Here is a 13,351-nt window from a genome sequence, read left to right on the forward strand (position 1 = left end):
GTCTAGGTCTGTTGAAATTAGCACTCTATCTAGGTCTGTTGAATTAATTACCACTGTGTCTAGGTCTGTTGAATTAATTAGCGCTGTGTCTAGGTCTCTGACGATTCAGGGGTTTAACCACTTCTAGCCTACAGTATTTGAAATACATTTTTAATGCTTTGCGCAATCCTTTTGCGCCAGCCTGGGGACGAGGTTTCGCTTAATAAAATAGCATTTGTGTGGATAATATGAAGTAATTATATTATATCAAAGCCTGTGGCAACATTATAGACCACCACTGATTCTATCCGGTTCCAGCATCATCGTGTTAGTTTAATTGAGCAGACTGTGTATATTACTGCAGTATTACATTACATTTTAGTCATTTAGCAGACACTCTTATCCAGAGCTACTTACAGTAGTGAATGCATACATTTCATACTTTTTTTTCTCCGTACTGGTCCCCCATGGGAATCGAACCCACAACCCTGGCGTTGCAAACACCATGCTCTACCAACTGAGCCACACGGGACCGACACTGCAATCTCCTAGGGTTATTATGATGGAGAACAGATGGACCAGCTTTAGGGCAGACCTTCAGCTCCACAATACTTATTTTCCAATCATATTCAGGATCGTACTGATAATGCTTTTATATGGAGAAAAACAACAATAATCATAGCCTACAGATAATGTTTTTGTTTTATCTCATTCCACCTATCAAAAAAACAAATAAAACCCCAGGCTACAGCTTGTATGGATTATAATGCAAGGTATTCGGATTATAATGTTGGGGTATTCTGTCTGGTGTAATTGGGTACTAAAGGACAAAGAGGTAGTAGAATGGAAACAACATAAATTAAAAGCACTGTCAAACACTAATGGAAAAAAATATAAAACAATGGAAAAGGCCTACTAGCTTGGCCATGACTGAGAGCTTAGAGCTAGTTACCTTCATAAACCATCCTGTTTGAGCTAGCTACCTTAATAAACCATCCTGTTTGAGCTAGCTACCTTAATAAACCATCCTGTTAGAGCTAGCTACCTTAATAAACCATCTTGTTAGAGCTAGCTACCTTAATAAACCATCCTGTTAGAGCTGGCTACCTTTATAAACCATCTTGTTAGAGCTAGCTACCTTAATAAACCATCCTGTTAGAGCTGGCTACCTTAATAAACCATCTTGTTAGAGATAGCTACCTTAATAAACCATCCTGTTGGAGCTAGCTACCTTAATGAACCATCCTGTTAGAGCTAGCTACCTTAATAAACCATCCTGTTAGAGCTGGCTACCTTAATAAACCATCCTGTTGGAGCTAGCTACCTTAATAAACCATCCTGTTAGAGCTGGCTACCTTAATAAACCATCCTGTTGGAGCTAGCTACCTTAATGAACCATCCTGTTGGAGCTAGCTACCTTAATAAACCATCCTGTTGGAGCTAGCTACCTTAATGAACCATCCTGTTAGAGCTGGCTACCATAATAAACCATCCTGTTGGAGCTAGCTACCGTAATAAACCATCCTGTTGGAGCTAGCTACCTTAATAAACCATCCTGTTAGAGCTGGCTACCTTAATGAACCATCCTGTTGGAGCTAGCTACCTTAATAAACCATCCTGATAGAGCTAGCTACCTTAATAAACCATCCTGTTAGAGCTGGCTACCTTAATAAACCATCCTGATAGAGCTGGCTACCTTAATAAACCATCCTGATAGAGCTAGCTACCTTAATAAACCCCCTTCTGAAGCACGTAGGCCTATAGGCATAAAACTACATGAGAGTAGTGCACACTTGTACACTTAAAATACATAAAGGTACATGGTCCAGTGGGCCTTATACACTACAAACACTTCTCATAGATTAGAACATAATGAATTCAATTATCTTCCTGTTAGTAATTTATGATGATAAATCCGGTAATAACATTGCAAGTAGTAACTAATTAAAGATACCATGTACCTGATGTTATGGCTTACGGTTGGAAATCAATTCTGCACGCTGACATCATTGATTGGACAAATTACACACTCAAGACATCAAAGGGGTTCCTCGTGAAAGCATGAGTAAGTTGAACGATAACTACTAAGTCAGCAGAAAGGCTGGGTGTTGTGACTCTAGATGAGATTTTATTCGTCTGTTAATTAATTGGTGAGCCAGTGGAACAGGTGAACAGGTGGACAGTTGCTATGATGCTATGGGAATGGAACATACTCAGCGCAGTGGTAATGACGACGGTGTCATGGGCCAGGGGACACAGCAAGGTGATAACAACGTAATGAAACATGGGAAAAGCAACGAGTAATGGAAATACAAGTGTTATTCAAGGTGGAAGGTTTATACTGTAAAGCAGGTCCTAGGGACACAACGTTGTCCACATTGTAGTTTGATGCTCTATTGTTACACTCACATGGTTCCACTGATCAGAGGTTTGATGATGAGTTGATTAGTGGAATCAGGTGTGTAGTGCTAGACCCCTTTGGGTCTTCCAGGACCAGGTTTAAGAAATGCTGGTATAAAGTATATCAGCAAAGATAGAAAATCTAGTGTGAATGAAAGGCACAGAACCTTCTGAAACAATATAGAGCAAAGTACATGATGATGATTGGCTAAACAATGTAATAAGCATTCTGTCCAATGATATTACCCTTAGACATAATTAAGGATAAAACCCATTGACTACGCAACCAGCGTGTCAATTTCTCTTAGATATTTTTCTTCCACCCCCTCCCAAAATATAAATATAATCTTATCCTATGCACACACACACAGACACACACACACACACACACACACACACACACACACACACACACACACACACACACACACACACACGGAAATCAAACTAATCTCTCTCGTACCTGTATTTGTGGCTTTTAAATCTTTAGTCTCTTGTGGATGCAGAGTGGCAGTAGTAGTAAGGTGTTGTCCTTAGGCTTCGAAGAGTTTCTCTGAACCAACTGTCTGCATGCTCCCCTCTCTGGCTTCTTATAGTGACACACCCGTTCCCCTAGCACATACCCCACCCCTCCCCCTTCCCCTCACCTCACTATTCACGTAGCCGAGGGGAGGGAGAGAGTGACGTGGGGTATACCCTGTTACGCACACAATGGAGATACCATACATTCATTCTGTGATCAACACTGATATACTATATGAGGCTTGGCCTATATCAGTTCTATCTCTAGTCCTCTTAGAACAAACAAACAAATTGAATATCCATCATCTCCGCTAAACTGCACAATCAAACCAATATCAAACCACTATCAAACCCACTATCAAACCACTATCAAACCCACAATCAAACCACTATCAAACCCACAATCAAACCACTATCAAATCACTATCAAATCACTATCAAACCAATATCAAACCACTATCAAACCCACTATCAAACCACTATCAAACCACTATCAAATCACTATCAAACCCACTATCAAACCACTATCAAACCCACAATCAAACCACTATCAAATCACTATCAAATCACTATCAAACCAATATCAAACCACTATCAAACCCACTATCAAACCACTATCAAACCACTATCAAACCACTATCAAACCACTATCAAATCACTATCAAACCCACAATCAAACCACTATCAAATCACTATCAAACCCACAATCAAACCACTATCAAACCACTATCAAACCCACTATCAAACCCACTATCAAACCACTATCATATCACTATCAAACCCACTATCAAATCACTATCAAATCACTATCAAACCCACTATCAAACCCACTATCAAACCCACAATCAAACCACTATCAAACCACTATCAAACCCACTATCAAACCCACAATCAAACCACTATCAAACCCACTATCAAACCACTATCAAACCCACTATCAAACCCACAATCAAACCACTATCAAACCCACAATCAAACCACTATCAAATCACTATCAAACCACTATCAAACCACTATCAAATCACTATCAAACCCACTATCAAACCACTATCAAACCCACAATCAAACCCACTATCAAACCCACTATCAAACCCACAATCAAACCACTATCAAACCCACTATCAAACCACTATCAAACCACTATCAAACCCACTATCAAACCCACAATCAAACCACTATCAAACCCACTATCAAACCCACTATCAAACCCACAATCAAACCACTATCAAACCCACTATCAAACCACTATCAAACCCACTATCAAACCCACTATCAACCCACTATCAAACCCACTATCAACCCACTATCAAACCACTATCAAACCACTATCAAACCACTATCAAACCACTATCAAACCCACTATCAAACCACTATCAAACCCACAATCAAATCACAATCAAACCACTATCAAATCACTATAAAACCACTATAAAACCACTATCAAACCCACAATCAAACCCACTATCAAACCCACAATCTAAAGTCAAACTAATCCACATCGATTCTAAAGATGCAAGTTAGAAACACAATCCCAAAACAATCGATCAGTGATCAATAAATGTGTTCCTGACGGGCTCCTAATGCAAAAAAAAAAAAGATCTGTGATACTTTCCTAGACAAAGACCCAGAAAACCTCTAGATTCATTCACACTGGGATGAAAAAACAAGTCCCCTGGGCATGGAGACCTCAGAGGACTCTGGTGCAACACTTGATGAAATCATATTCTGTGGAGACTGGTCCGAAAGAGCTGTGAAGGGTATAGTTTCTGTGAGGTCTGATACTGAAGGAGGAGTTGTGTCCCCTGTCTACCAGCATGGCAAACACACACACACACACACACACACACACACACACACACACACACACACACACACACACACACACACACACACACACACACACACACACACACACACACATACACACACACACACACAATACTGCACAATACTGCACAATTTAAACACTTGCCCCCCACACACAGACAGACAGACAGACAGACAGACAGACAGACAGACAGACAGACAGACAGACAGACAGACAGACAGACAGACAGACAGACAGACAGACAGACAGACAGACAGACAGACAGACAGACAGACAGACAGACAGACAGACACAGAGACAGACACGCACACAAACACACACACCTGTTCTAGCTCTGGGACAGCTGAGGTAAGCGCTAGAATAGTGGAAACACTAGTTCAGGAGACCACTGATATCTCTGCTATCTCTGCTCTGCTATCTCTAGCTGCAGGAAGTAGGGTGCTGATGATGCTGCAGCACCCCCTGAAAAATCAGAATGTAAAAAAATATATAAATACTCTCTCCTATCTCTGCTATCAGTATCTCTAATCTCTGCTATCAGTATCTCTACTCTCTGCTATCAGTATCTCTACTCTCTGCTATCAGTATCTCTACTCTCTGCTATCAGTATCTCTACTCTCTGCTTTCCCTGCTATCAGTATCTCTACCCTCTGCTATCAGTATCTCTACACTGCTATCAGTATCGCTACACTCTGCTATCAGTATCTCTACCCTCTGCTATCAGTATCTCTACACTGCTATCAGTATCGCTACACTCTGCTATCAGTATCTCTACTCTCTGCTATCAGTATATCTACTCTCTGCTATCAGTATCTCTGCTCTCTGCTTTCTCTGCTATCAATATATCTACTCTCTGCTATCAGTATCTCTACTCTCTGCTATCAGTATCTCTAATCTCTGCTATCAATATATATACTCTCTGCTATCAGTATATCTACTCTCTGCTATCAGTATCTCTACTCTCTGCTATCAGTATATCTACTCTCTGCTATCAGTATATCTACTCTCTGCTAACAGTAGCTCTACTCTCTGCTATCAGTATATCTACTCTCTGCTATCAGTATCTCTACTCTCTGGTATCAGTATCTCTACTATCTGCTAACAGTATCCCTACTCTCTGTTATCAGTATCTCTACTATCTACTTTCAGTGCTATCTCTGCAATCAGTATCTCTACTCTCTGCTATCAGTGCTATCTCTGTTATCAGTATCTCTACTCTCTGCTATCATTATATCAGTATCTCTAAATACTGCTGAACCTGTCCTGAACAGCTATGAAAGGCAGCCATGCTGAACCTGTCCCATTGGGTGCATCACTAACCTGCCTGGTTTATAGCACTCTAAAGCATAATCTGTCAGACCAACTAGTCATAACTAATACTGCATGGACCCTTCATTCATTTAGTCTGAAAATAATACATGTTTAGCCAATTAATTAGAAAACACCATTGCAAAAACACTGGCCACCAAAGCTATTTGGGTGCCCTAAGCGAGAGAGAAAAATTTACATTTTAAAATACATTTCCTGCAATTCTACACATTTTGCCACGGGGAGTAGAGAAGTTTAGCAATTTTATAACACATTTCATGCAATTTCACTAATTTTGCCATATGGTAGAGAGAACAAATGTGCAATTTCACAGCTAATTTCCTGCAATTCTACCGATTTTGCCATGGGGTGGAGATTTTGCCACTGGGGCCATGCTCTCCCCCATCCAGGACATCTACTTGAAACGATGCCTGAGAATGTCCCGCAGCATCATCAAGGACCCCACAGACCCCAGCCATGAGCTCTTCACTCCCTTACCGTCAGACAGACGGTATCGGAGCACGAGGTCTGATATCAACAGGCTCGGAGACAGTTTTATCTACAAGCCATCAGACTGCTGAAAACTTTAAATGGACTCTCCACACCTTAGCACACATGCACTCACTCACACACACACACCCACACCCACACAGACATACACCCACACAGAAATACACAAACCCACACAGACATACACAGACATACACAAACCCACACAGACATACACAGACATACACAGACCCACACAGACATACACAGACATACACAGACCCACACAGACATACACAGACATACACAAACCCACGCAGACATACACAGACATACACAGACCCACACAGACATACACAGACATACACCCCGTCACTGAACAAAAAAAATCTGCGACATTTTCAGCTGGTCCCCCCTACAGACCGCCGGCCAAGATGTAGCTGGTCATTCAGGATCTTTCCTGGATAGCACTCCTGAGACATTCTAATGACATGCCCAAACCAGCGCAGTTGGTGTTGGGTGGCCATGGCCTCCATACTCTAACAGTTGGTGTTGGGTGACCATGGCCTCCATACTCTAACAGTTGGTGCTGGGTGACCATGGCCTCCATACTCTTACAGTTGGTGTTGGGTGACCATGGCCTCCATACTCTAACAGTTGGTGTTGGGTGACCATGGCCTCCATACTCTAACAGTTGGTGTTGGGTGGCCATGGCCTCCATACTCTTACAGTTGGTCTTAGTATTTCTGTATGGGGCACACTGTCGCACCAGTTGATTCCCAGGATGCACTGCAGGCATCTTATATGGAGTCGCTCGAGCTGCTTGTTGTGGCGACTGTAAGTGACCCAGGCTTCACAGCTGTACAGAAGTGTGGTGATGCAGACAGCTTGATAGATGGAGACGTTGGTGTGGGGGTGGAGATCCCTGTTTCGGAAAACCCTGTGTCTGAGTTTTCCGAAGGCAGCTGATGCTTGATCCTATTTTGAATTTGAACCTGCTGCCCAGGTATTTGAAGGACAGGACTATTGCTAGTGATTTGTGTTCAATGGTGAAGACAGGCATGGTGAGTGGAGGGCTGGATCTCCATTGGCAGACCACCTCTGTCTTGGTGGTGTTGATAGACAGTCCCATCCTGCTATAGACCCTCACAGCCTCACAGACCCTCACGGACTGAAGGTCTTCCGGAGTGTGGGCCACAAGACCACAGTCATCATTATACTGCAGCTCAAGAACCCGCTTCGTCAAAACCTTGGGGGTTGCTTGGAACCTCTTGATGTTGAATAGGTTTCCATGAAGCCTGAGGTCCACCGCAACTCCGCTGCTGTCCTCAGCCTGCTTGTGGAGAAGCTGGGTGACACATAGGAGGAAGATGTTAAATAGTACCGGTGCCAGCACACACCCCTGCCTCACACCGATGCTTACTCCAAGCAGCACTGACTCCTGCCCTCCTATGGCCACCCGAACCATCATCCCATCATGGAACTGGCAAAGGATGTTGACAAATTTGTCTGGACAGACACATTTGAGTAGATTGCCCCATAGTAGTTCCCTGCTCACAGTGTTGAAGGCCTTGGAGAGGTCGACAAAGGCCATGAAAAGGTCCTGATGTTGTTCACGGTACTTCTCCTGGAGTTGCCATGTCGATTGTCCTGTGAATATCATGTTGACCGTACTGCTGCTCTTTCTGAAGCCGCATTGTGACTCTGGCAGCAGTTCCTCTGTGATGTGATTCTACACAGGCTGGTGAACAACCTTGGCCAGGACCTTGCCGGCAACAGCCAGAAGGGATATCCCCTGGCTGTTGCCGCAGATAGACTTGTCACCCTTGTTCTTATAGACAGTGACAATGTTTGCATCCCTCCACTGTTGGGGGGACAATCTCTCGGTCCCAAACCTCAATGAAGTACTGGTGGAGCGTTGTGGTGCAGAAGTAGCTCTGTCAGCACCAGGAGCCTTGTTGTTCTTGTGGAAACAGGTAGCTGATAACACCTCCTGCAAGGTTGGCGAATGGTTGAGATTTTGAATTGGTGGATGGAAAGGCACTTCTTCCAAAATGGAGTGGGCTGTAGGAGAGCGCTGATTGAGTAGTGCTTCAGAGTGGTCAGCTCACCTCATCAAGATCTGGTTTTGGTGGTCAGCCCACCTCATCAGGATCTGGTTTTGGTGGTCAGCCCACCTCATCAGGATCTGGTTTTGGTGGTCAGCCCACCTCATCAGGATCTGGTTTTGGTGGTCAGCCCACCTCATCAGGATCTGGTTTTGGTGGTCAGCTCACCTCATCAGGATCTGGTTTTGGTGGTCAGCTCACCTCATCAGGATCTGGTTTTGGTGGTCAGCTCACCTCATCAGGATCTGGTTTTGGTGGTCAGCTCACCTCATCGGGATCTGGTTTTGGTGGTCAGCCCACCTCATCAGGATCTGGTTTTGGTGGTCAGCTCACCTCATCAGGATCTGGTTTTGGTGGTCAGCTCACCTCATCGGGATCTGGTTTTGGTGGTCAGCTCACCTCATCAGGATCTGGTTTTGGTGGTCAGCTCACCTCATCGGGATCTGGTTTTGGTGGTCAGCTCACCTCATCAGGATCTGGTTTTGGTGGTCAGCCCACCTCATCAGGATCTGGTTTTGGTGGTCAGCTCACCTCATCAGGATCTGGTTTTGGTGGTCAGCTCACCTCATCAGGATCTGGTTTTGGTGGTCAGCTCACCTCATCGGGATCTGGTTTTGGTGGTCAGCTCACCTCATCAGGATCTGGTTTTGGTGGTCAGCCCACCTCATCAGGATCTGGTTTTGGTGGTCAGCTCACCTCATCAGGATCTGGTTTTGGTGGTCAGCTCACCTCATCAAGATCTGGTTTTGGTGGTCAGCTCACCTCATCAGGATCTGGTTTAGGTCCTTTAATACAGCATGACCATCAGCTGTATTCAGGGGGGTGATGGAGCGACTTCTAGGGCAATAGATCGCTTTAGTTTAGTTTTTGTCGGCATAAATCTGGATTTCCTGTGCCTTATTCGCCCACCATTGGTTCTGTAGAGCACGCAAGGTTGTTTGCACTTCCTTGCATGATGCACACCATTGCTGGCGGAGGGTAGCAGACGTGGGGCTGTTGAGAGTAGCCCTGTGCGCTTTGTTCATATTGTCCAGTAAGGTTGTGATGGTGTTAGAGTTCTCATCGAACCAGTCCTGATCTTTACTACCTCTGTAGCCAATGGAGTGGGCCGCTGCAAGTAAGGTTGTGATGGTGTCAGAGTTCTCATCGAACCAGTCCTGATCTTTCCTACCTCTGTAGTCAACGGAGTGGGCGGCTGCCTGATAGAGCACTGAGCTAATAGATGCCCACTTCTGGTCTGTGTGGTCCTCTGTGCTCAGAAGAGGCTCAGTCTTCTGGTCTGTGTGGTCCTCTGTGCTCAGAAGAGGCTCAGTCTTCTGGTCCATGGGGTCCTCTGCATTCAGAAGAGGTTCAGACTTCTGGTCTGTGGGGTCCCCTGCGTTCAAAAGAGGCTCAGTCTCCCTCAGCCTTTCAGCGAGAGAGCGACGGGACTCATCCCTAACTGCAGCTTTCTCAAGCTGGACACAGTGCAGATACCTCTTGCTGGACTTCTGCAGGCGTTGGGGGGGACGTATTCTCACCTGGAGTTTAGCCAGTATCATACGGTGATCTGTCCTGCATTTTGCACCCCTCATGGCACGTGTCAACAGGACGTCATTAGTGTCAGAACGTCTCACTATGACGTAGTAAATCAGGTGCCAGTGTTTGGAGCGTGGGGGCATCCATGATCTTTTATATTTGTTCTTCTGCTGGAACAAGGTGTTAGTGATGATGAGGTCGTGCTCGGCACATAGAGTCAGCAGTCTCATGCCGTTCTCATTGACCTGGCCAACAGCATTCCTACCCAGGACTCGCTCCATATCCTTTTGTTATGTCCCACCCTAGCGTTGAAGTCACCCACATCTTGGCTATGGGGATATGGAGAGACATGAGTCTTTCACTTATGCCGACAGGTGTTTGGATGAGGCTGGGTAAAAGGCTGTTCTTAGCTGCCAGTCCCACACCATGCTGATGTTGTCCACCCAGAAGGTAACCTTTCCAGGATAAGGTGTAGCCTTCTCCCTCCTCTTTCAGGGACCCTTCATCCAGGAACCTGTTCTCACTCAGGGCAGCAATGTAAATGTTGAAGAGCCTTAGTTCTGCAGCAATCATAGCTGTTCACCGATGGTCTATCGCTATTATTGTCAGTGTCCAAAAGAGTTTGGATGTTCTATGTCGCATTTTGTTCTATGTACATTTTACACTTTGCTTCAAGTCAGCAGACCAGTTGTATCTAAGAGATATTGTCACATTTGTCTGACTACTGTAACACAAAAATGATTAATAAAAAATAAATTAAAAAAACACTAACTCAAAGTTTTATTTTCAAGATTCTCACTTCAAACCTCTGCCATGTTTGCAAAAGCTGTGCATCTGTTAAACTCCGCCCATTTACCTTTTTAATAACCAATCAGATTTGTTCTAAACCAACCAGATTATTTCTACTCTAAGAACAAAGTTGACTACACTTTATGTCAATCTGCTTGTGGCAGGGGGCCCCTGAGCGTTTGCTTATGTCGCTTATGCCTGGAGCCAGACCTGAACCAAAGAATCGAGAAGAAATAACGTGTTGTGTAGGTTATTGAGAGTAGCTGGGTGGAAGTTTGAATGTGGATATGTCATTCATATTTTGTATGAAATACTTTCTGTGAATCATAGATGTACCAGCTCCCCACATATTTCCTTTTAAAAGCTCCTTGTTTGGTGCAATAAAAGGCATGGAGAAACTCTTAACTGTGGACTAACCAAAGGTCAACATGGGTCAACCCAGGAGACAGATGTATTGACATGTCATTTTATTTCCTGTTCGCTAAGCTTTAAAAGATAAGGATAATGAGAGAAAAAGAAGACTGTGGACTTCAATAACAGCTCGGCTCCAGTCGAGAAACAAATAATGATTCATGAAAACTGTCTTCTATTAAATGGAGCATGAAACTGAAATGCTGTGGAGAATGTCTCTCTCTCTCTCTGAGAGGTGCTGACACACACATACGAATGCACAGACACACACAGAAACACAGACAAACACACACACATGCACACACACACACACACACACACACACACGCGCATACACCCGCTTTAGAACTAAACGAGAGGCTTTGACCCCAATTAGAGATAATTACAAGAGCTACGTGATAATTAGCAACACAACAGCAACCTCACAGAAGCACCAAAACACATGATGATTAAAGCACTAACTGTTGTTGGAGTCATTATGTAGTTTACAACCTCCCATTTCCCATCTACCACACACACACACACTCACACACACACCATATATTTAGAGGACTGAATGCTCTACAGAACTAGCTGAAGGAATTCCATTTTTGCCCACACCAGTGGTTCCTAAAAGTCATGACAATATATCTTAAGTATTTTGTATTGATATTAATAATACCCACTATTATTCCACTGTATGTGTAATGCAGATGTCTGTGAGCTATAACTCTTATCAGTAAGCCTCTGGTCATAAATATAGTTCATTATATGTAGAAGATAGGTTTCACTGGTTTTTATCTATCAGGAGAGGCCCTCCATATTCCATAATGATATTTCACATACCAATGACAGATATCTTCTCCTCTCAATGCAGGGTCTGAGTCTCACACACCCAAACATACTCACATGCGTGCGTGCACACACACACACACACACAAACACACACACACACACACACACACACACACACACACACACACACACACACACACACAAACACACACACACACACAAACACACACACACACACACACACACTTCACAATGAGTCATGGTGCAGCTTGGTCTATACTATGAGATGACACTCACACTCAACATATTATCTGTAATCACACACACACACACACACACACACACACACACACACACACACACACACACACTAAACCTATCAGCCAGTGATGTTGAAAAAACAATTGGTTGTGGTGCAGCATCTCTTCTTTTCAAACGTGTGCATTCTTTGTTTTCTTTTCAGCCAAATTGAATATTGATTCAATCAGAAAACCTACTGCAGCGCCCAAAAGCACCTCATTGATGTACCAGACTGACGTTTTTCTTGAAGTGTGACATAATGAATGCGTTATTCTTAAAGCAAAACACTCTTCTAAAATGCTGTTTTGTAAGGTACCCACTAAAAAATGTGGTTCACTACAATAAATACTCTGTCCCTGGTAGACCTATCGGGTCGGTTTCCCAGACGCAGAGTAGTCCTGAACTAAAATCAAATATTATATTGAGAACAACTTTTAGTCCTGCTCTGGACTAATCTGTGTCTGGGAAACATACCCATTATGCTCTAGAGGCAATCTAATCCTGTAATTATTAATAACTGGAAACTGTATGACATATCACTGTTATTAATCACTGAGATTACCATCTGGAGACTGGACTTGAGTAATGCTTTAGGCTGCCCCGGGGTCAATGCTAACAGTGGAGAACAGTTGGACACAAAAATAATGCAGTTTACAATATTTTTTATGCTAATTTTAAACTAGAATTCTTAGTCTCTACATCAATAATTTATAAATTCATGATATATTCTATTGTATGATATTTATGCAATAGAATATTGTATAAATGCTTCATGAGTTTAGTTCATCTCCTGTATCCCAGCAGATCGAACCCAAAAGCTTGTTTTACTCCAATTTTTTATAAACAATGTAAATGTAAACAAACACTACGTTACCCTCAAAACATGGTTAAAACTATAATTTTGATATAATGGATGGTCAGTCTT

The 13,351-nt window shown here is 43.3% G+C and overlaps 1 protein-coding gene and 1 pseudogene across 1 annotated transcript in view; both read right to left on the reverse strand.

The window, feature by feature from the left end:
- Positions 1 to 2,959, reverse strand: part of LOC106608312 (proenkephalin-A-like) — a 35,686-nt gene extending 32,727 nt beyond the window's left edge. The window contains exon 1 of the mRNA XM_014206192.2: positions 2,843 to 2,959. The gene's annotated coding sequence lies outside the window, so the exon portion shown is untranslated. The remainder of the gene's footprint in view (positions 1 to 2,842) is intronic.
- Positions 2,960 to 7,379: 4,420 nt separating this feature from the next.
- Positions 7,380 to 10,433, reverse strand: LOC123743340 (uncharacterized; annotated as a pseudogene).
- Positions 10,434 to 13,351: the final 2,918 nt, after the last annotated feature.

The sequence above is a fragment of the Salmo salar genome, chromosome ssa06 (assembly GCF_905237065.1).
Source record: "Salmo salar chromosome ssa06, Ssal_v3.1, whole genome shotgun sequence".
NCBI lineage: Eukaryota > Metazoa > Chordata > Actinopteri > Salmoniformes > Salmonidae > Salmo > Salmo salar.